General features: G+C 48.0%; 1 protein-coding gene across 3 annotated transcripts in view; it reads right to left on the bottom strand.

Annotated features, from left to right (window-relative positions):
- Dpp6 (dipeptidyl peptidase like 6) overlaps positions 1–23,364 on the bottom strand; it is an 868,555-nt gene that overhangs the window by 437,441 nt on the left and 407,750 nt on the right. The window lies entirely within an intron of this gene.

Genomic DNA, 23,364 nt, shown 5'->3' with positions numbered 1-23,364 from the left:
CTGGGTAGGGGGCTCAAGAGAGATGCACCGTCCTTTACCTTATCCTTAGCTACAAAATGCGGGTGATTGGGGGTGGTTGGAGCGGCAGGCCTACCTTCTGTAGGCCGGCTCTGCAGTGACTGAGATGCTGCTGGCTAGTGTACCCCTGGTCTTTCTTTACAAGTCAGAAAACTTCGGTTTCACCTTTAAAGTGGATGGATCGCTATCAAGCAAAAATCAGCTAAGACCGAAAAGAACTCAGCCTGTGTGTGGCATCTTTAGAGGCCACAGGCTCCGTGCTGCATCTGACCGCCAAGAGAAGGCCAGGCAGCATACAGTACCCCATGGTCCTCCATCTTGGACCCGCCAGGGCCTCCTGACAAACTGAACTCTTGCTTCCTGCTTGCTCCTGCAGACTGGACACCACTGTGATACAGAACACTGCACTGGAAGCTCTCAGGGAGTCAGGGTTAACCAAGGATTTTCAGGGGGGGGGGGGATGGCTCCGGAAGCAGCAGAGAAGCTTCAGAGTGAGCAATGCCAAGTCTTCCCCTCAGCCTTGTCTCTGTGAGCATCTCCTTTGCTCCTGGTCTCTGGTTCTCTTTCTGCTCTCACAGCCCCTGGCTGACAGGTAGCCAGCCACTTGCTGGAAAGAGCCTGGCTACCTGATGATGTCACTAATGGCCACGAATTACTTTAGGAATTGTGTTCTGGGACCTGGGTAGCATTGATCTGATTTCTGTTGTTAGGTCTCCACTTAGCAGGAGCTTCAGAGACAATGTCCTGGAATCCAGCCCCTCAGGGAGTCCTGAGTCCAGTCATTTTACAAGAACAACAATTGGTCATTGATAGGCAAATTCAAGTCCTGGCAGCTGCCTGCCTGCTCTCCCACAGCCCAGACTCTGCTGCTCTGGGTATTGAGTTGGCGCTGATTCCAATAACTTTTTCACATGAAAGCCAATAGCTTACACCTTTTGGACAAGAAAAAAAGATCATGCCAAGCTTGCCACTCAGGAGTCTGTTCTGATTTGTCTGCGTTGGGTCAGGTCCCCCTCCAGCACTGACTATGGCTAAGACAACATATGAATCCGGTGTAATTCACCATCACAACCCTGTGGCCCAGCGTGCTTAGATTCTAAGTGATTCTCAATGTTGCTGAGAGGCAGATGCAAAGTCACGCTGCTAAGGCAGACTCTAGGACGGGACTATGAGCAATTGCAGGCTCCTGTGACTATGGAAGGTGCCTGCACAACCTCTTTGCATCCCTGGTCCTGGAAGCTGTTGTGGCATGAGGTCCCTACACACGCTTTTCCTTCGGCCTAGTAGCAAGGCACACAGAGCCTCAGGAAAGAAGACCATGTAGTAGAACAAATGGCCACTCTTGGCCTGTACCCTAGAAACACCTGAACCCCTGAGGCCCTTAGTCAGTCAACAAAATCAGCAGCCCCTGCCTCAAACTGCAGTCTCAACACAGCTGTCACCTAGAATTTTCCTTTAACCAAAGCTGCCTGGTACAGGTTAAGACCTGAGTCACCATCTGTTCCATCTAAGAAAGGATGCACTGCTCCCCTCCGAGGCTGTGAGCCGCTATCCAGAGAAGAGCGCAGCATAGCTGAGAGCTAGCCACTGTCCCCAGGGACTTCAGTCCAATAGGAAGTGGTCCCCAGGGATGCATATAGGAAACTCCTTCAGGCTCTTCCCTTTTCGCTCCTCAGTAATGAGCTCAAAATAGAATGATACGTCTAAATTGAATATGGTCATCATATACAATTTGCTGGCATTGGTAAGATGACAGAAAACATTTCAAAGGGATTTCCTGTTGCTGGCCAGTCTTCGCTTCTCATGCCCTCCTCCACCAGCTTTGTCCTCAGGAGCCATTATGTGGAAACGAGTTGGAGTGAGTGTAAGTGAGGGCCCAGCCTGGTTGTTCTGCTCAGAACTTCTCCATGCAATTCTCTGGTACTGGGTTCCCAGATGCTAGCTTCTTTGTACACTTGACCCTGGCTGTTTTTATGGGTGAAGGGGCAGATAGTCCTGCCATATGAGAAGCAATGCAAATGTGGGGTAAGTCTTGCATCCCTGGGAGGTCTCTAAATTATCCGCAGAGAAACCAATGGTGGTTGACTGCTGGAGGAGAGGGCAGGGGGGCTTGCTAATGAACAGACATAATGACTCACGCTTGCAAGATGAATACATTCTGAGATCTGTGGTAAAGCACCGAGCCTGGAGTTGACTGCCGTGCCACACAGTTAAAAACCTATTAGTGGGGTAGATCCCACGAGTGTTCTCTCTACAGTAAGATGAAAAGGGGGTGTCTTTTGCTGATATTTGACAATTAATTACAACCCCTTTGTAGGAGAACTAATGTACTTAAGTTCATCCTCGGGAGCCCATGCAGAGAACCTTGGACCAGGTCAAAACTAAGTCATCCCGTGTGTAATTACAGGTACCTTCTTCAAGTCTTCCTTCAGAGATGCTAACAGCCAGCAAAGAGAGCATGAGTGTCCCACAAGGCAGCACAGCTGTGCAGGCCAAAGATGAAAACTTATCCTGTGTTTGGTGTCGGCAGAGCCAAGGTTCACACCCCTTTCTTCAACCTCTTCCCCACCCCATACTCGTTGGACATTTTAGAAACCTTGCCCAAGGGCCTGGGTAGAAGATCAGCTCCAAGTTCTCCAAATAAGAGTTAGCTCCTTTTGACCGAGGCTGCTCCAGCTTGCTAGGCAGCAGGCAGCCCAGAGCAAGCACCTTGCTTAGATGTGGCTCAGGTGTCAGGGGAGGACCAAGATGAAGGAACACAAGGCCCTCCAGGAGCACCTTGGAGATCTCATGCTGATCTCAGCCCTTCCCTGTGGGGGGCCTGTGTCTATGAGGAGGTACCCTTCTATTCTGCAGGCAACGGTTTTCAAAGCAGCCAGTAAACATACATAACAAAGCCTGCACAGAACCCTATCACCCTATCTGCAGGCTCGCCATGGTGTGCACGGCAGGCTCTGTCAGCATGGTGTGCCCTGACTTGGGTGTGCTGAGCCAGAGACCTCTTATTTCCCACCCTCGTTCCACCAGCACTCCTCAGATCCCTGAATGCAGCCTTGCCAAATGGACTTGTGGGATCCTAGCCACCCTCTCCTCCAGATCTGTGTGAGTGGGCATTGCCACGGACACAGCCACGAACACAGCCGAGGTTTGCTCGTGGACTTGCAGCCCTGGATCCCTCTGCCGATCCCAGCAACATCTCACCTTTTCCATCCCCACATGGCTACACCAAGGAGCCAAGCAGCCACAAGAGCTTCCCTCAAGCAGCAAGTGTGCATTCAGCATGTGTCTTAAGCAAACAACTAAAACTCCATTAGCAAAGGCACAGGAGGCAGAGATGCAGGTGTCTTGGTGGTGAGTTACGAAGATTTTAAACATGTAGCTTACTCTACTTAATTAACAGTTTCTTGAAAATATGAATGACTATTGGGCAGCAGGTACAACTAACTGATTGAAGCAGTCATCCTGAGTCCAAGGAAACCAGTAGAAACACACACCCCACAGACATTAAAGACAAGCAAGAAGGTTGGGGTTCTGGCTAAGCCTGCTGGTCCCCATGTGACAACTGTCATTGCTGACACCTCTCTGGAAGAGGTGGCCTCTTGCAGTGGAGCTGCTCCTTGTGCATCTGAAATCATGCTTTGGGTTTGACCTCGAGAATCTAGTTCCTTCAGTTCCAGTGTTCTGTCCTGGAAACCACTCCGTCTTCTGATGCGTGGGTGTGAGGAACCATGGTTTGTCCAGACAGAAACAATATCTGAGGCTTGGAGATATGAGCAGGTGAGAACCACAGGGGAAGGACACAGGAAGCAGCAGCAAGTGGATCCAGACCACCTGGGCAGAAGACCCATGGGAAGCCTAGCCTAGGAGGTCTCCTTGTATAAGAGTGACCCGAAAGCTCAAAGCTCTGTCCCCAAGCTGGTGGGACACCCCTCTCCTGTATCTACTATTTGTCTTCTGGCTTGAGAAGCCTAGCAATGATGTTCTCACTGCTGAGGACACGGAACTGAAGGTCAGACTAAGGCTGACCCCCTCGGCCATTGGCCTCCCCCTCAATCCGTAACTGTAGGTTAGCACAGCCTGAGGCACTCCCGTCACCTCCCCTGTTTTTGAGTTTCCTCCTAGGAAGACGACTGGTCATGGCAGGCATGCCATAGTTCTGCCTGTTTTCCAGGGCAGACACTCAGAGAAGACCCATGCAGAATTTCAAGAAGCCAGGCCAAGCCTCTTCCCCTTCACAGGCAAGCTTTGACCACCATTTACTTAGATCGAAGGACGCAATCTTCTCTCCTTAAGAGCCTGGCTGGTATGCCTCTTGAGCCAGAAGTGGAACAAGGGCAGGGGGCTGCACTCAGGTGATTTGGGTTTGCCTCGTTCTCAAATTGTTTCTCTATTTTAAGAACAATGAGGAGAACGTCGGCCCGCGGGCTGTCCTTGGCACCCACAGTCTTGCAGATGCGTGCTGTGAATGAGAAACATCCTTGGCTCCTTCTCAGTCAGGAGCAGCACCTCTCTTGGGACAAGGAAGAAAGAAATAGAAAGCAGGAAGAAGGCAGGGGAAGGTGGTCCTGGCTTAGGCCTCTGATTATCATGGGCTCTGGGCCCTACTTCTCTAAAGCTCAGCTTCCCATAAGTGAGTGAGGAGAAAGTCAAACAAAACAAAAAACAAACAAAAAACTAAGAACCTCCCAGTGGCCTGCATTTCACTAGCACTTGCCCTGTCCTATTTGAACTTCATAGCGACCCTGAGAAGGAGTCGTTTTAATCCTGTTTACGGATAAGATGGAGTACAAAGGGAACAGGAGTGCAAAGCCAGGGCTTTGCAGATGGAGAAAGAAGGCTTTTCTTTTCAGTGCAACACTTAATGTCTGCACCCAGACTTTGGATGGAGCTCCCTGATAATAATGGTGTTGAATCTTGCGAGCCTCATTTCAGAATTCTCAGGTTTCAGTCCCACATCCAGTCTGTGCATTTTCTTCTGCCTTCCCTGGCTGTCCCTAAATGAGCTCATGCTTTTTAGCACATTTGCATAGCCAGGGCCTGCTGGCCCCAGGCAGGGCCGCACATGATGGCTGTCCTAGGCAGAGTGTCATGAGCTCCTCTTCGGGTGCCTCATGCTGCTGGGTGACCTTGCAACGGCAGTGCAACAGATTGACTTTGCTTATAATTTTTAATGGCTCTGACTAAAATTTCTGGGGCTGTTCAGTCAACTCCGGTTTGGTGCCAGCTGTGGAACAAGCCCTCACACAGTTTAGGGGATACATGTCAGGACTGGTTCAGTTAGCTCTACTGCTGCCCTGGGCTCAATGACATGTCAGAGAGGAAGTCCTTAAGAATCCCCCAGGACACAGTCTGTGGGGCCTCACTCATGTCTTGGCTTCGCACACCTTCTGTTCTTCTCTGTGACCCCTGATGATAAACTCCACTGTCAGGATGATTCTTTGTTGCCAGTGTGGGAGGATTTCCCTAAAGTTTTATTGGAGATGTTTTATTTTTAGCATAAAATGATTTAGAAAGCAGACACAAGCAGATAATTCCCAGAGAAGGACCAGTCAACACAATTCTGACTGCCCCACTTTGCCAAGACTCATCTGATTTGGCTTTGGAGGCTGGTGCGAATGGAAGCCTAAACGATGCTCATTGAACTGCTTGAAGTTGGAAGCCCATGAAGGCAACAGGGATCTAAGATGCTTAGTCTGTCCTCTAGGAAGGTTGGTCTAAGTGAAAGCATTCAACACGATGACCCCAAGAAGCAGGTCACTCCATCAAGGGTTCTCACGAGTGCCACACGAAAAGGCTTCCCATCTGTTGAGCTCTTATCCACTCGTTCCTGCCCTGTTTAGATGACCTATCTGCCCTCAGCCCCAGAGGTTTATACTCCCTCTCTTCCATGTTTTCCCATCATGCTTTTTGTGTTCCATGGAGCATCACTGCTCGCTGCTTGGATTCTTGGCATAGTTTTTTAATTTCTTTGCACAGGGCCAGGTAGAAAAAGTCTGTGCACCCATGAAAGGCATTGGTATTGAAGTCCTAATAATTTCTCATCGGTAAGTCCCAGGCCTCTCTCCTGGGGCACAGGACAAGCTATGGTGCCCCGGTTTCTGCTACTTAAAAGGTCCAGCAGTGGACAGTCAGTAGAAAAGGTAAAGTGACAAAAATATTGTCAACCAGTGACACCGAAGAGGCCCAAGGTATGACCAGATGGAGGTCTCTTTAGGGCTCAGCACCTAGGAAGCTGAGTGTCAGGAAGAGAGCTCTAAGGTCAAATTCAAGAGACTCCAGAAGAGGCCAGACCAGGTCACAAGTTCTAGACACTCTTCGTCTGCAAAGGGAAGGATTCTCAAGGACCTCAGAGGGCACAGGCTATGAGTACTGGGAGAGCAGAAGGGGACAGTACTGGCTTGGCAGCCTGGAAAGAAGGGAAACAGCACTGGCTGGTGTGAGCCATTCAGGGTCTCCATATCCTCCTGGAGAAACCACCCCACTTGCAGCCCCTTCAGCCCCCCAGGAAGGGGCTGAAGGGATGACTTTGAAGTTGCTAGGGGTTCCAGCCCCACTCAAGTCCCACGTCAACCTTCAGCACAGCAGCTCCACCTGGACCTCCCCCTCCTGAGTCACAGACCATTAGAACCCAGAGCTCCACAGTGGAGCATCCCAGCCCCACTGCTCCAGTGCCCAAAGGAGAGAACATGAAAGGAGGGTTGGTCACGAGAGAGAAAAGGAAACACCTTGGCATGTGGCACATGGAAGTAGAAGTCCATGTGGAAGATATTCCCATTCTTCCCCCCTAGGCGGCATGCAAGTCAGATGCACAATGACTTTCTTTTTAAAGCTCCCTTCCACTAGAAACTGTGACAAGTGGAAACTCTCACAAACTAGAGCTCAGCCTTTTCCATTGAAAAGACTCTGTGGGCTGGGGAGCTGTGCAAGCATTAGGACTGGAGTTTGGATCCCTAGCACCCACCAGGTAGGCATGGTAGGCAGTCTGCCATTCCAGTCTTAAAGGGCAGAGAAAGGCAGTCCCCAGAGCAAACTGGCTAATGAGACAAGCCTATTGATTAGCTCTGGGTTTGATTTTGCCTCAAGGAATAAGGTGAAGTATGGGTGAGGGATGATTCGCAGCATTGACCTCAGGCCTCCATATGTACACACACACACACACACACACACACACACACACACACACACACATATACATACATACATATGCACATACATGTGCCCACTCTGTGTCCATAGAGTAATAAAAGACCAAAGGAGTGTTAGTCAGCTTTCTGTTACAAGCAAAACACTTGAGATAATCAGCTCATGAAGAAAGATATTTCCCTTTGATTTGCAGCTTTGGGGTCTTAGTTTATGATGACCAGTTTGCCCATTGATTTGAGACTAAGGCAGAAGCTGGAAGCATGTGGCCAAGCGAACTGTTCATCTCATGGCTAGGAATGCCCGGCAGAGAAGTGGGATGACAGCTCATTGCTTTCAAGGACACATCCCCAAAGGCCTAAGACCTCTTGCTAGATGCCCCCAAAGGTTCTACCATCTCCCAGTAACCCTTACTGGGACAAAGTCTTGGGCACATTGGCTTTGAGTGACAGTCTAATCCAAACTATGGCAGGATGTTAGCATCTCTACTAGACCCACTCAAAAGTAAGGACAGTTATTTAGTAGGGATCCAGGACAAGCCAATGGAGGCAGGAAGCACCAGGGATATCCGACAGGTGTCAGTCTGTAAAACTGATGTCCTGTCTTGCCTATTGTGACAATTAGGATAAGAGAATAGAACAGAAAATTTTGTGGCTCTGGCTCCTAGTGAAAGTTGGAGCTTGGAAACAGGCATGAGATGCTGGGAAACTCTGTACTGCATCTTCACGAGCCAGAGGAACAGTGTCTGGCCAAGCCTATGGTCCCACCCTGTCCATAGCCTCCCTCTTCTTCCCAAGGACTCTGACTGCTTAGCTTCTCCTGGAAGCCTTGTGTGAGCCTGTGACGGTCAGCTACTTCTTCAGTCCTCTCCCCACCTCCCATACATCACCCCAACACTGTCTGACTTTGCTTTCATAGAACCGTCAATAAACTCCACCACTGCACAGAGTCAGCCTGGATGTCTAGCAATGGACGGCAAGTTTCCAGCATGCACGAGGATCATAGTCAGATATGCCAGTTTGTACACAGGCCCAAGTGAATGCTGACAGAACCATGTGACACGGATCAGGGGGTCCAGGATTCAGTCTAAGTCAGGCTGGAAGCATAGGTTTGGAAGGAGGCAGGACAGACACTAAGATCAGTGTTCCCTCTACATCAGGGGTTCTCAATGTTCCTAATGCTGCCACCCTTTAGCACAGTTCCTCATGTTGTGGGGACCCCCCACCATAAAATTACTTTTGTTGCTACCTCATAACTGTAATTTTGCTTCTGTTATGAGTAGTAATGTAAATGTCTGATAAGTAGGATATTTAATATGCGATCTCTGTGAAAAGGCCATTCAACCCCTTCAAGGAGGTCGCAACCCAGTTTGAGAACTTCTGCTCTACACCATCTTGGAAGGAAGAGAGGTAAAGCCCTCAGTTTATAGTGAAAGGCGTGGGGTACCAGGGATGCTCCCACTTTGTGAAATGCCATCTTTGTGAAGATTTCAAAATTAGGTTTTTATGCTCTGTGGTTAATGTTACCCATAGATCTACAGACACAGCTGGTGGAAGGAAGCTGCTATCTGCATTTAGAACCTGTTGATGGGTCAGCTTGTCAGAGCTGACTAGGGATTAACTGGAAGACGGGAAAAATCATTTCTAGAGCCAGTTTCCTCCTTCCTTGACCTCCTCCTCTGCCTTCAGGACTTCATCTCTCTTTAGCTAAAGTGCAGTGGTCTCTTGGCATGTGTGGACTCCTGCTGACTCTCTGAAAATATTAGAGTCTATGTGCTTGTTTGTGCTAGTGCATCAAGAGCTGATGGACAAGGATCCTCTTCTCTGAGCTGAGGAAATAGGCAAAAGGCTTATTGTTTGGTTGATTTCAACTGGAGACCAACCTGTGTCTCTCCCTCTTTGGACAATATTGAGAGTAGCTTCTGGGGTGTTTGAGCCAATCTGTGGGCTTACATTTCAAGTGAAGAGATAGTAGGCCAAGGCCAACTTTACCCTTCCTCTCAAGAATAAGATTCAGAAAAGCCAAGAGTAGACTACTTCCACAGACAGACACAGGTGAGGCTAGGGGTCACAGGTGAGGCTGTGGGGAGAAGCAGGACAGACCGAAATGGACAGAATCAGATCTTAACTGTGATCATCTCACACCAGGGGCCGATGGAGAAAGACTGTGCGTGGAGTAGACAGAGGAGCGGGGAAGAGAGCAGGACTTGCTGCCGAGAGACACAGGGCTGTCCCAAGGTCTGTGGCTACCCCAGTCCCATCTTCTGGGGACTTCAGACTTCCAGGAGTCTCTTTGAGTCAGAGAGCAGCAGAAGTGAGCTTTGTTGTATGGCATGCAAAGGATCAAATTAAACCAGTTCTGACCTGTATTCAGGGGAACATGCAACCTACAGAGTTTCCTTTTCAAATGCAAGTTGATTCCTGATTTAATGTCAGCTGGAAGTGATGAACAGACCAAAGGTCACAGTACAAATCAACATGTAAGGTTTTCCAATGCTTGCTCATCTTAATGGCCTCTCTGTAGAATCAGAGGGAATTTGGGGACTTTTGTGACTTCAACTAAACGTATCCAGTGAAAATACAGGTTTAGAGTCATCAAAAGAGAGAGGTTATTGTCAGATTTCAGGTTAGTTACCTGCATTGTTTCTTTCTCATTTAGTTTCCAAGTTTTTAGTGTACACTCATGACATGCTAGCTACTATTGGACACTGAGGGACACAGATACATAAAGTATGGCCTGCCTTTGATGGACTCTTCATTTGGTGTGTGTGGTGGTTTGAAAGTAAGTGGTCCCAAAGGGAGTAACACTATTAGGAAGTATGGCTTTGCTTGAGTTGGTGTGGCCTTGTTGGAGGAAGTGTGCCACCGTGGAGGAGGAATTTGAAGTCTCCTATATGCTCAATCCATACCTAGTGTCTCAGACTACCTCTGGTTGCCTATGAGTCAAGATGCAGGAATCTCAGCTCCTTCTCCAGCACCATGTCTACCTGCATGTTGCCATGTCCCCTCATGTTAATAATGGACTGAGCCTCTGAACTGTAAGCCACCCAGTTAAATGCTTTCCCTTATAAGAGTTGCTATGGTCATGGTGTCTCTTTACAGCAATAAAAGGCGAACTAAGACAGTGGGGGACAAATAAGGAAATAAATACAACTAGTCTAGACAGCACCAAGGGAGTTGTAAGCAGAAGGGTGCCAGTGAATACTCCCAGGGCCACTGAGGGCCCAGAGGACAAGCAGAGGAGTGCTATCAAGTGGAGTGTCCTTCAATATGAAGGCTCTGGGTGGCATGTGGGGAAAAGCCAGTAGCTGGAGCACCAGTGAGGAGATTCTCAAGGGAGGGGGTGGTGTCAGGCTGGGCTCTGAGGATGAGGGCCAAAGTCTTCTCTGGGGATAATTGAAAGGTATTAGCTATGAAATAGCGTGGGCAAACAGCCATTTGGAAAGGGCTCACAGCAGAGAGTGGGAAGCAGTGTGGGGAAGAGATCTCAGTCAGGGAATCTGTGGGAATGACTCAAGAAAGATGTGAGGAAATAGGAGGGAAGAGGAAAAGGGAGAGAGCCGAACTTCATCAGGGAACCATTGAAAAGCATGGCAGCTTCCTTGGAGACATCTAGCTACAGCAGACCAAAGTCTCTCCAAGGCCCGGAACAAGGTTGGTCGATTCTAGAGACATTTGTCTTTCGGATTTTTTCCCCTTTTGTGTGCACCTTCTCCCGTCCCTGCACCAGCCTCACATAGGACAGTTAGTGACCTTGCCACAATCAGACTTCACAGAGATGACCACTCCTCATCCATCTTTCAAATTTTCCCCTCTGCCATATGCCCAGTGCTGGTCTCTTCATACTTATTGCCTTTCACTGAGTTGCCCCTCGGTCCTCCCATGTTTCAGTTCCTACTCAGCATGGCTTCAGTAGTTAGCCTGGGCCAGGATTCAGAGAGCAGGGGGCCACGTTCACATGGGTTTCTGGGCTAAGGCTGGGATGCTGAAGGTACAGATATAGAATTTCAGTCTTGTTCTCTGCGTATGTGCACAGACTGTAGCCCTATCTAGATCTAACCATAGTTTCTAGGACATACACAGGCAGTTGTCAATATATATATACACCTCCCTAGTTCCCATCCCAAGCGAGGTGCCATGGAGACAGACCTAGCTCCCTTGTTTCCACCCCTCACCTGTACCTGGTGCATTGTGGGTGCTCTAAGCATCTGAGGCTGTGAAGACAGAAGGGGCTTAAGCAGGATCAGTGGTTCAGCCACTGCTGGTCCCCTACCAGACTTAGGGAAGGGCTCTCATAGCACAAACTTGCCGTGGCATGGACCCAGCACCTCACACCCTCTGTGGGAAATGGAGATACTTGAGGCTAAGAAGTAATTTTTCTGCCTTGGTGGGTTTCTGCTTTCTGTCTCGCACCCTGGCTAGGTTGCTGCCTGTGCCCCTTCACGCCTTCGGTCTACTCCATGGCCCCTGTCATCTTCCTTCAGCAGAGGCTTTGCTGGCCGTCCAGGAACCCCCCTCCCAGACACTCCGTGGGCTCCTCTTTCCTGTGTTAGTCACTCGGCAGCCACTTTTATTCTCTGAACTTGAGCGAAGGAGGAGGGACAATGGCTACTTCATCGCAAAGCCTGGCAACACCCGCTTTTCAAATGGCTCCCGACTCGTGTGTTTCTGCGTGTAACTCTCTGGCGCTCTGTCTCTGGGAAGCCAGATCTGAAAAGACCAGGAGGGTAGCAACTCAATAGCACAGGAACATGTGTCTGATTTTTTTTCTCCACTAAAATATAGCAAGTGCTTACAGCTATGTCTGACACCCTGTAGCACTCACTAAATGTCAGTGAGATTTGCAGGCCCAGAGAGTTTCTTCCCTGCCATTTGAAAGAGAAAAACTTAGATGGGGGAAACAGCCTTGTATGAAGCTAAGTGTCCCATGGAGATGACAGCTTTAGTACTTTATGAAGATGGATAGTCACTGGGCCAACATAATCCATCTTTCCTGCCCCAAGGAAGAACTGTTCAAGTTGGTAGGCGCACAGAGAAGTTGTGCTTCTGGACTAAGGCCACACAGCTGGCTGGTAGTAGAACAAAGGTCCTGCATTTTGTCTGGAGCCCTTTGGACATTTCTATCTTCCATTCAATAGGACTTTGTTGGCAGATATATTTTAATAAGGTCTACCTGTCCTATAAGCCTGGGAAGAGGGTGTCATAGGGTTCCCACAAACCAGTCGCATCTCCATATTGCAGGCCCAGGGTACAGATATCTCCACGGCCAGTCTGCCCTTCAAGTCCAAGTCCTCTGTCTCTGGGCTAGGGGTCATGGAACAGAACAAAACAGAACAGAAATTACAGAGAACTAAAAATAAATTCATAAAGAAAGGGCCATGCCTTCCAAGGAAGGAACTGCCTTGACTCTGCTAAGCTTTAATCAGCAAAACAACAACAACAACAAAAAACCAAAAACAAAAAAGTAAGCCCTGAGAGGCCATGTTCTGGTTCATCTTAAGTCAGTGCAGCCAGTAGATACCCCCATGCCTCATCTTCCTTCACAGTTGTTTGCAAAATTAGCTTGTTAACAAAGACATAGGAGGCCTGAAGGAGAACCCCAAAGAAAAGATTGAGTGAGCTTTGCCCTGCAAGACCTACAGAGAACTTTCCCAAGGGAGGCCCCTTCACTCTTACCCCATTTACCATCCCTGGCCATTTCTCTGTTGGAAAATAGGGAAGATTTTTCAATGGGGGGCACAGTCTCTGGCCCCATTTTCCAAACCCAGGCTTAAGTAAACTATGCCCTCCAGCCAACGCCTGTCTCCCTTTTAGTTTTAGTGAAGGCGGTGGACCATAGGACCTCCAAGCCCCAGAAATAGTCATGAGGCAGAAGTCATGCCAGGTGTGATGAGGGGTGAAGAAAGAGCAGGGCCAGCCCAAGCAGGAATTAACTCTGCAGGAAACAAGCTCTGGGAGGCAGAGGCTTCTATGTGCTGTGTGGGGCTGAGCTCAGGGAGTCGCATGAACATGGAGGGGAACCAGGCTTTCTTAGAACTGCCTGGTAGACAAGAAACATTACATCAAGAGGTGTCATAACCATTTGGGCTGCAGAGATGCTTTTCCCTGGTTGGTCCTGTCTGGGGAGGTGGTCCTGTCTGGGTAGTTGGTACTGCCTTCCTGGGGAGGTGGTCCTGGCTGGGTTTGTTCTTCTGGCTAAGTTACAGAGGTTCTGGCAGATCATCCTTGGAGCAGATCTCCCCAGTGAATAGCTGCTGTCACTGTTGATGTAAATGCCACATGTTCTGCAGCTGCTCACATGAGGAGAAAATTCATACCAAGCCACCTACCTCCTCAAAAGTGGTCACCTATTTACCAAAAATCCCTTCTCAACCACAAGGTGCAGAATAACACTAGAACTGAGAGATGGATGGGAGCCCAGTCAGAGGAAGGACATGTCACGATGTCATCTGGCTCCATGGTGTCCATCTGCTCAGACAGTGGCAACTGTCAGCCACTGCACTTGCACAAGCTGCATGACCCTGAAGGCCAGCAGGAGGGGCTTGTCATTTATTGCACTCTCTGTTAAACAGAAGGAACCTGCAGGGTGGAGAAAAGATCTGCCCTATGTGAGAGGAGAATGAGGCCTGCATCCTGTAAGGATGCCAGCAAGAGATGTTCCCTCATTTGTCTCCAGAAGACGGAGGATCCTGAAGGTGACAGAGCAGGAGCCAGCCTAAAGTCTCCATAAGCTCCACAAACAGTACAACCAACTGGTGACCAAGTGTTCATACACACAGGCCACAGGAGATAGTTCTCTTTCAAACCACCACAGATCTTCAGGCCACGGAGAAGCTGCGTGGCCCAGGAGAGCGATGGAGTCTTCTGCTGTCTGGGCTTGAGGTCATCTGTCCCCAAAAATCTGTTATCGGGGATGTTTGCCTTACAGTTCAGGACTTGTCCATAGCTCCCTGCTGAGGGGAGAATGTGCTCTGTAAGTCTCTGCCTGAGACCGTATGGACAAAGGCCCTGCCTACCTGCCTGTGTGCTGCTGTCTCTGAACAGTCTGCTATGGCCTGCGGCACTTGTACCCATGTCCCCAGGCTCAGTGTCCACCCTGGACAGGCAAGGGCAGCAGTCCATGAATTAAGCATCACAACATGATATCTCCCATGACAGCTGTGAGGTTCACCGAGATGATGGAATTGCCTGAGGCTGCTGAGTGAGCTGCAGTCTAACTTTAGACCTGATCTCTCTCTCTCTCTCTCTCTCTCTCTCTCTCTCTCTCTCTCTCTCTCTCTCTCTCTCACACACACACACACACACACACACACACACACACACACACACACAACCCCTTTCACATTCCTTAGGATGTAAGTTCCTTTATCTGTTCCCTGGTTTGGGAGAAATGCGACCCACTTTTTCCTAATGTGTGGTATACATACACTGTGATTTGGTGGTAAGCATCCTCCACAGGAAATGGAACCTACCTCCAAGAAGCAAGTCATGAGGGGACAGGCCTTGGAGTTTCCAACCTGGCCCTGCTTCCTGACCCTCTCTATCTCCTGACCCATGGATGTGTAAGCAAACATTCTCATATTCCGAATGCCACAACTGTGAGCTTCTCCGGACAACAAACCTTCCCTACCTCACTGGGCTGTGCCCTCCAACCATGGAACAAAATAAAAACTTGCAGGGGCTACAGAGATGGTCCAGAGGCACTCAGTGTGGAAGCATGAGGAACTGAGCTCAGATGGAAGCACCAGTGTAAAATGCCGGGCGTGTCTATGTGTGTCTGTAACCCTAGCACTGTGGGCAACAGAGACAGGAGGATCGCTGCACTTGTTGGCACAAGCCTCACTTCAGGTTTAGTGAGAGAGTCCGTCTCAAAGACATGAGGTGGAGATTGGCAGACAGGACACACAATGGCCTCCTCTGGCCTCCACACACGATGGCCTCCTCTGGCCTCCACACACGATGGCCTCCTCTGGCCTCCACACACGATGGCCTCCTCTGGCCTCCACACACGATGGCCTCCTCTGGCCTCCACACACGATGGTCTTCTCTGGCCTCCACACACGATGGCCTCCTCTGGCCTCCACACACGATGGCCTCCTCTGGCCTCCACACACGATGGCCTCCTCTGGCCTCCACACACGATGGCCTTCTCTGGCCTCCACACACAATGGCCTCCTCTGGCCTCCACACACGATGGGCTTCTCTGGCCTCCACACACAATGGCCTCCTCTGGCCTCCACACACGATGGCCTTCTCATGCACGCGATCATACACTTACATCCAAATAAACAAGTAAAAAAAATACTTTCTTTCTTAAATTGTTTCTTGTCAATATTTGTTCACTGTAATGAGAAAGTAACTACTCCAGTATCCAAAGCTGAGAAACACCATGCTGCTGAACGCACATTAAACAAACAAACAAAAAGAAAACAAAACAAACAATGAAAACATAACAAAACAGCAACAAATCCAGTACTGTGAATTAATCCTATTTTCTTAGAGGTTCACTTCAGTAGGACAGGAAAAATAGATGATAAATGGCTTTTGAGAGTCTGAGAGTAAATGAGTTTTCAAAAGTAAATTCTCATCTTTTTCATCACCAGGCAGTGAAACAGCGAAAACATGACAGAGTTTGCCTTACCTACAACGATCTCCTCACAGACAGTGCTCTCCTCACAGACAGTGCTCTCCTCATAGACAGACAGTGCTCTCCTTACAGACAGTGCTCTCATCTCAGACAGTGCTCTCCTCACAGACAGTGCTCTCCTCACAGACAGTGCTCTCCTTACAGACAGTGCTCTCATCTCAGACAGTGCTCTCCTCACAGACAGTGCTCTCCTCACAGACAGTGCTCTCCTCTTAGACAGACAGTGCTCTCCTTACAGACAGTGCTCTCATCTCAGACAGTGCTCTCCTCACAGACAGTGCTCTCCTCATAGACAGACAGTGCTCTCCTTACAGACAGTGCTCTCATCTCAGATAGTGCTCTCCTCACAGACAGTGCTCTCCTCATAGACAGACAGTGCTCTCCTTACAGACAGTGCTCTCATCTCAGATAGTGCTCTCCTCACAGACAGTGCTCTCCTCACAGACAGTGCTCTCCTCATAGACAGACAGTGCTCTCCTTACAGACAGTCCTCTCATCTCAGACAATGCTCTCCTCACAGACAGTGCTTGACTTCTTCATCTGTCAATCAGAGAAATGCTTCCTGCCCTGGCTACCTGTCATACATGACACAATGATGGAATAAGATGGGGATTTGAGACATCTGAACAGCAGAGAGCCATCTGATCCTGAACTCTGAAAGACCTACCCTGATGCCTGATACCTGCCAAGGGGGCAGCCATGATGAGAGCTGAAACAGAGACAGATGTCCTCCAGTATGTGTGTCATGTAATGTGTGTGCATCCATGACAGTTCTGCTCCCCACAACCTCAGAGAACACAGAACTACCAGGACTCAGTTTACAGCACTTGGCCATGTACACTTTGCTTTGGTGAGGTCAGTAGAACTGGCCTCCACGTTCAACCCACTGTATGAGATTAGTACCCAGTGCCTGTGTCATAAAGACAGCCTGTAATTTCTACACTTATTACTATTGAGGAGAGGAGTTCTACCTGGAGTGAGATTGTCCAAAATGGCAAAAGCACTGCCTCCCACACTGCTTAGTCCATGCTTCCTGGTGATTATGGAATGAAGATGACCATGATGGCTGTGTGCTGATCTCGTGAGCAAGTGCTGTCATCCAGGCCTCCCAACACTTACCCAGATATCAAATCATTTACTCTGTGTGTGTGTGTGTGTGTGTATGTATGTGTGTGCGTGCACACACACGCATCTGTACATGAGCATGTGTGTATGAGTGTGGTGAGTGTATGAATGTGTGTGGCATATGAGTGTGTGCACATGTGTGTAGTTCACACCTACATGGGTGTGTGCATGCATGTGCATGCATATGGAGACTGCAGATTAACCTGCTGTGTCATTCCTTAAGCACCACCCACTCTCTGGGAGCTTGATGATTGGGCTAGGCTGGCTAAATAGCAGGCCGTAGGAATTCTCCTGTCTCTGCCTTCCCAGCGCTGCAATTACAAGTGTGAGCCACCACATATTGCCTCTGTATACAGGTTCTGGGATTTCAACCTAAGGCCTCTGCTTGCAAGGCAGGTGATTTATTGCCCGAGCCCCCTCACCCAGGTCATTTTTAAAATAACCCTGTAAAGAAGGTGAAGATGATTCTTATTTCAATGATTGGCAAACTGAGGCCAAGAGCCTTGCAGTGCTCTGGTCAGCTCACACAACTAGGCCACATCTGGGATTCTGAATAATGCAGCGCTCATGTCTGCACCCCCTTTTCTGTCTCCCATGCTAGTGAGCTATGAAGGGCAGTGGGGAAACCAGAGAGCAGACTTGGTGATGAATGCTGATGGCAGAGCCGAAGAGACACTGACACCAGTACAGAGACTGCTACCTCTGGACCTGACTCACTATTCCACAGCTGGATGGGAACCAGAGGCAGAATGGCAGGTATCCTGTGTCTGCAGATAAATGCACCTGTGACCTCTAAGTGCAGAGAGGGAAGCCAGGCATGCTCTGAACCAGGACTGATCTGGTTCCCGACCTGAGCATTACAGGAACTTCAGCATTTGGGTGCAACCCTCTCTTATTTAATCTCCCATTTCAACCAGATGTTTACGCCAACTTCTAATCCCACTGGGGGAACTGCTTTGTATTGATCAACCCAGGTGCTCATGAGAGGTTTCTGCTCGGTTTCCTTTCTCGGGGAAAGGCTGGGACAAACCAGCAAGAAGGAATCTGAGCAACTCGAGAACACAAATCACTGAGTTTCTTCTGCCTCTGTTTTGTTACCTGTACACTGTTTAAGGAAGTCTTTGGGCAGACTGCCAGGGACATGGGCCCTCAGACAGCTGTAAGGTGACCTCGGTGAAGGTACAGCCATTGGGCAGGACAGCCAAAGAATCAGAACTTGGCACTAGCTGCCACTATTGAATGGAAACTGTGGATGCCGATCTTCTTCCAGGCCACGCACAGGTGATACAGAGGAACAAAAGGTCACACTGTAAGTGCTTAGGACACAAAGACCCACTCCAGCCCTCAGAAGTGCTTCATGGCACACAGTCTTACCCCTCTGCCACCCCGCTCCCTTGCAGAGCATCCTGTCCATCATACGGCGATGGACACTCATACTCTGCACATATGCTTGATTTCTAGTGATTTGGTCAGGTTAGGTGGCTTTGCCACATATGGTCTCACTGTGTGGGTCTGCATGCCTGGGAGGGAGCTAAGAGCTGGGCGTGGGACTCATAAACAAGCTGGGGGCAAGTCAGTGGAAGGATGGGTCACAGTAGAGGAGGGAGGGAAAGTATGGTCTGCAGGATAAGGGCACCTCTTAGCCGGTGCAGCTGTCCACTGGCAGTCAAATTCTGACATTTAAAATAGTGTCTGTGCTACTTAACAGCTAGGTGCTGGCATCACTTGCTGGCTGTGGTCAAGTTGTTTAATCTGCTGATTCATTGTGAAACTGAGATGAGAATCGGTTTGCTTCTGGGACGGCTGGAAAGGTTACACATTGACACAGATGGTTCTTGACTTAAGATGGGGCTACATTCCAGAAATCCCACTCTCAGCTGGCAATCCTCTACGCTGAAATCTGTCTGTAGCCTGCCACTCTGGTGAGGTTCCCGACTTCAGCAAAACAGCCTCCCAGGGGGTTTAGGCTGCCTCCCCTTCTGATGGGGCTGATGGAGAGCTGGTGCTTCCTGGCACCAAAACAAAGACCCCTGTTACCTACAGACTTGGTGTGATATTAAAGCTGTCAACTTGATGGGATCTACAGTTACCCAAGAGCTACCCTCTGGGCATGTCTGCAAGGGAGCTTCTAGACTGGGTTAACTGAGGTGGGAAAACACACCCTTAATGTTGAAGACACTGTTGTGAGTGCCTGGATCCCAGACTAAGTAAAAAGGAGAAAACCTAGCACCAGACTCTGTCTCTCTTTGCTTCCTGGCTATGGATGCAATGTGCTTAGCTACCTCAGGCTCCCACTGCCATACCTTCCCTGTCCCCTCGCACTGTAAGCCAAAAAAAAAAAAACAAACCAAAACAAAACAAAAACCCATAAATAGCATTTGTGGGATTTTGTCACAGCTTCAAGGTAAGTAACAGACTTGGGAAAAGGCAACATTTAAATGTGAAGAATGGCTTCCCTACCTGGGATCATTTCTATTTTATGGTATGGTTGAAAGCACCCATGGAGTACCATCAGAAGCCAGGGACTATCCATATCTGTAAGATGCACAGAGTGGGGTCTGACACTGGGTGAGCAGCCTGTCCATGCTGCCTCTAGTAACTGGAGGAAGGCAATGTAAGGAACACAACAGTATCAATATTGTCATTTTCATAAGAATGATTTATTTTACTCTGAAAATATTTTTTCAGAGTAGATAAGGAACCCATTCATTATGAATATTAATCAAATCCAACTGTAAATTGAATTAGCAGTTAATTAACTATTAATAGTTATAATTGTGGCCATTATCTATTAAACAGTTACAATAAGACCAAGTTTCATGTCTGACGTGTTGTGCCTGGTCCCCACAGCAACCAGCAACATCCTTAGCATCTCATGAATAAATGATCTGCGGCTCAATGGGGCAAAGCAGGAAGTAGAGCAAGTCGGGGTCTTGAGTCTGCATCAGGACCCTGCCTCAGTGGCCCATTCCTTCCACCAGCCTGGACACCACCGTGTGTTTGCCATGGCAGGTGATCACAGGACTGGAGTCCCTGATGCCCAGAGGGATATGTTTACATATGGATTCGTGTTTACGTTTCGCTCTAACACAGCAGAGCCCTGAAATTGGAATCTTTTAGAAAAGGAAAACTGCAAATGTTAACAAAAACAAGAAGAGTTGAAAATGAGGCTGGTGGCAGTGGCGGGTCTGTCACCAAAATGGGTCCTTGCTGTCATGTTGACGGGATGAAGTCTGGGAGATAAATAACTACTTAATGTTGATCTGGATTAAATGCAACTTTCCTCTTACAATGTCCTACTGATTGTTCTTAACACTCACTCAGCATTACACCATGCTCTGATCTCTGAGTAGGATGTAAACACTAGAATTCCAAACAACAGGCTAATATGTTGTCTCAATGAGAAAAGACACGGTCAACCATGGGGGGTTGGGAATGGCTTCATGTAGTAATTATTTCCTCTGGAGTTGTGGGGTATGAGTTCTTGTTTAAGGCTAGATCCAGTGAGTACAAAATGACCTGGGTATTGGATCAGATTAGAGGTGTGTGGCATACCCTTCACGTAGGCAACTTGCCAACTCCAGCGTATGGTGATAGCATCTTCCACTCAGCGCTTTCTGGTGTTCCAGTGGATAGGCCCATGTGCTTTCTCATGAGTTCCTATTATGAACTGATATGGGGATGGAAAACGATTATGCAGTTATATGTGGCAGCACAAGAAAGGAACTCAATGACATGACATGGTGTGACATATGACTCAATGTGACATTGAGTGCCACATGCTTGTATTCTAAATGACCCCATTTACATAGGTTTGTTCTATAAGTGATATCCTTTAAGGCTGTGGCCCGAGAAGGCCATTTTCTCTTACTTATGATAATAGCATAAAAGGCAGCCTTTGTATCATAAAACCAGTCACAACATTTGGTGATCACTTTCTCCCCCCCCCCCCTCTCTCTCACACACACACACACACACACATATGCTGTTTATGTGAACCATACCACCAAACAGTAAATCCACCATGCTATTCATCAAACCTTCCTCCAAATTATCCATGGTTTACAAACCCACTCACTCACATGCATACAAATGTCTTACAAACATACTATCCCCATAGCCCACATGTACACACATACTACATACATGCAAGCATACTGGTTTAGTGTTTCTATTTCTGTGGTAAAACACCATGACCAAAAGCAACTTGGAGTTAAAAGTCCCCCACCCCACTGTAGTCAGAGGCTGTTTGTTTGTTTCCTGGCCTTCCACACCTGAAATGACCACTTAGAAATTATATTAATTACAACAATGCTTGTCCAATGACTCTAATGTATTCCTAGAAAGATCTTATATCTTAAATTAACCCATTTATATTGTTTTATAATTACCCCAAGGCTTCTGGCCTACTGGCAAGGTTCCGGTACATCTGTCTCCAGTGGCTACGTGGCTTCTCATTACTCTGCCTTCTTTCTCCCAGCATTCAGTTTAATTTTTTTGCCTAACTCTACTCTGCGTTATCATAGACCAAATTAGCTTCTTTATTCATTAACCAATAAAAGCAACACACATACAGAAGGACCTCCCACACTACCACATCCTACCTCCAGTGTTAGTCGCTCATGAGAGGAAGTTAGGGCAGGAACTCAAAGCAGGAACCCAAAGGCAGGGACTGAAGTCAAAGCCAATGAGAAATGCTACTTACTAGCTCACTCCTCATGCCTTGCTTAGCCTGTCTTTCCTATAGCACACAGAACTACCAGCCCCGGAGGTGGCATCATCCACCATGATCTGGGCTCTCTCATATTAATTATCAATGAAGAAAATGTATAAAAGTTTTACTCACAGGTCAATCCGGTTGGGGTACTTTCTCAGCTTAGGGGCCCTCCTTTGAAATGACTCTAAAGTGTGTTGAGTTGGGCTATACTTCTGAAACTGTAAGCCACCCCAATTAAATGTTTTTCTTTACAAGAATTGTCATGGTCATAATGTCTCTTCACAACTCTAACTAAGACAGCTCTTGTGTTGAGAGTGGGTTGGGTGCAGCACAGGAAGGCACGCTGACTCTCCCTCTTAGGCTGATGGTGATGCATGAATCTGCCCTTGTCTTGGACAGTCCCCTCATTACTGACTCCGCCTTGGTTCCTTGTTAAAGACTAAATTCCCATGCATGTTTCTTCACAACATCTCTTTTGTCAGTGGAGTCTCTTTGTAGGGGGATTTTAAAATAAATACCTAATGTGCTACTTATTATAAACTCTATTATATTTTATTTTTAATGTGTTTTAAGTTTGGTGTCCGTTCCTATTTCTGCTTTTTAGTCCAATGAAAGCCTACATTAGGACAATTGTCTTTTATTCTGATTTGAATTGACACATACTAGTAACACATTTTTATAGGCCACTGTGTGGTATTTTGCTGTCTTATGTTATGATCAAACTAGGGTACTCAATAATATTTATCATCTCATAAAGGCATCATGGCTTTGTCATGGGAACATTCAAAATACTCCTGTAGCTGTCCAGAAACAGTGCAGTGTGCTGATCATTCACTGACTGTGTGCTTATGTCCCCTGTAGGTAGAACTCTATCTCTTGATTAAGTCTCTCATCCCCAGCTCCCATGGTTTCCAGTCCCTATGACTGCCGCTCTACTCTTCAATTATTACTGCATCTGCTTTCTTTGAGTCTACTTTGCAATCATGATTATATACTATATGATTCTAAGTCCAATTCTGAGACTGAGTAGAAGGACCCAGCCTGCCCTGGAACAACACTGTTAAAGCATTCTCATGTGAATGATAACTCTTCACTGCAGACTTCCCTTTTAAAGTCAGCTCTACTTTATATAAGCTAAGATGCTGGGCACAGGGCTTATTTGACTCCCTAATTGATACCTGCTAGTCTCTTCTCTGGTGCTCCTTTGAGAAAAGACCTGCCAGTCAAAGAGCTAACTGGACCCCTCTCACGTCAGCACTGGCTGCTTTGAACACACTATAGATAACTTGAGAAGAAGACAAGACGATCAGGCTGCCTGCTGCTGAAACCACAACTCCAGCTCCAGAAAGTGCAGGTTAGCCATTAGTATTTCAAACATGTTGAGCCAGACTTTTGCCACCACAAGACCCAGAACTCTGAAAGACCCTGAGGCTTCTTCCAAAGAGACCAGAGAGAGAACACTCTCCCCAGTGGCCCAGTGGAAGACTTGTGACGGTGTGAACACCATTCTTTGATTTCACGGGGGACATGAAGTGATACAAGAGTTGTTTCTCATATCCGAAGGGCTGTACTGTGACTGTGCAGAATAGTTCTGCATTCTCATGAAGGGCTGCTTCCATTGGTGCAAACACCATTTTCTGACTATACACACAGGCTCAATTTGAAAGGGGGCTGGTAGACACCTGTCTGTGCTGCCCGTAGGCATTTGCAGCATTAGG

Source organism: Myodes glareolus, chromosome 6, assembly GCF_982192425.1.
Source record: "Myodes glareolus chromosome 6, mMyoGla1.1, whole genome shotgun sequence".
NCBI lineage: Eukaryota > Metazoa > Chordata > Mammalia > Rodentia > Cricetidae > Myodes > Myodes glareolus.
This window is presented reverse-complemented; position numbering and strand designations above follow the sequence as displayed.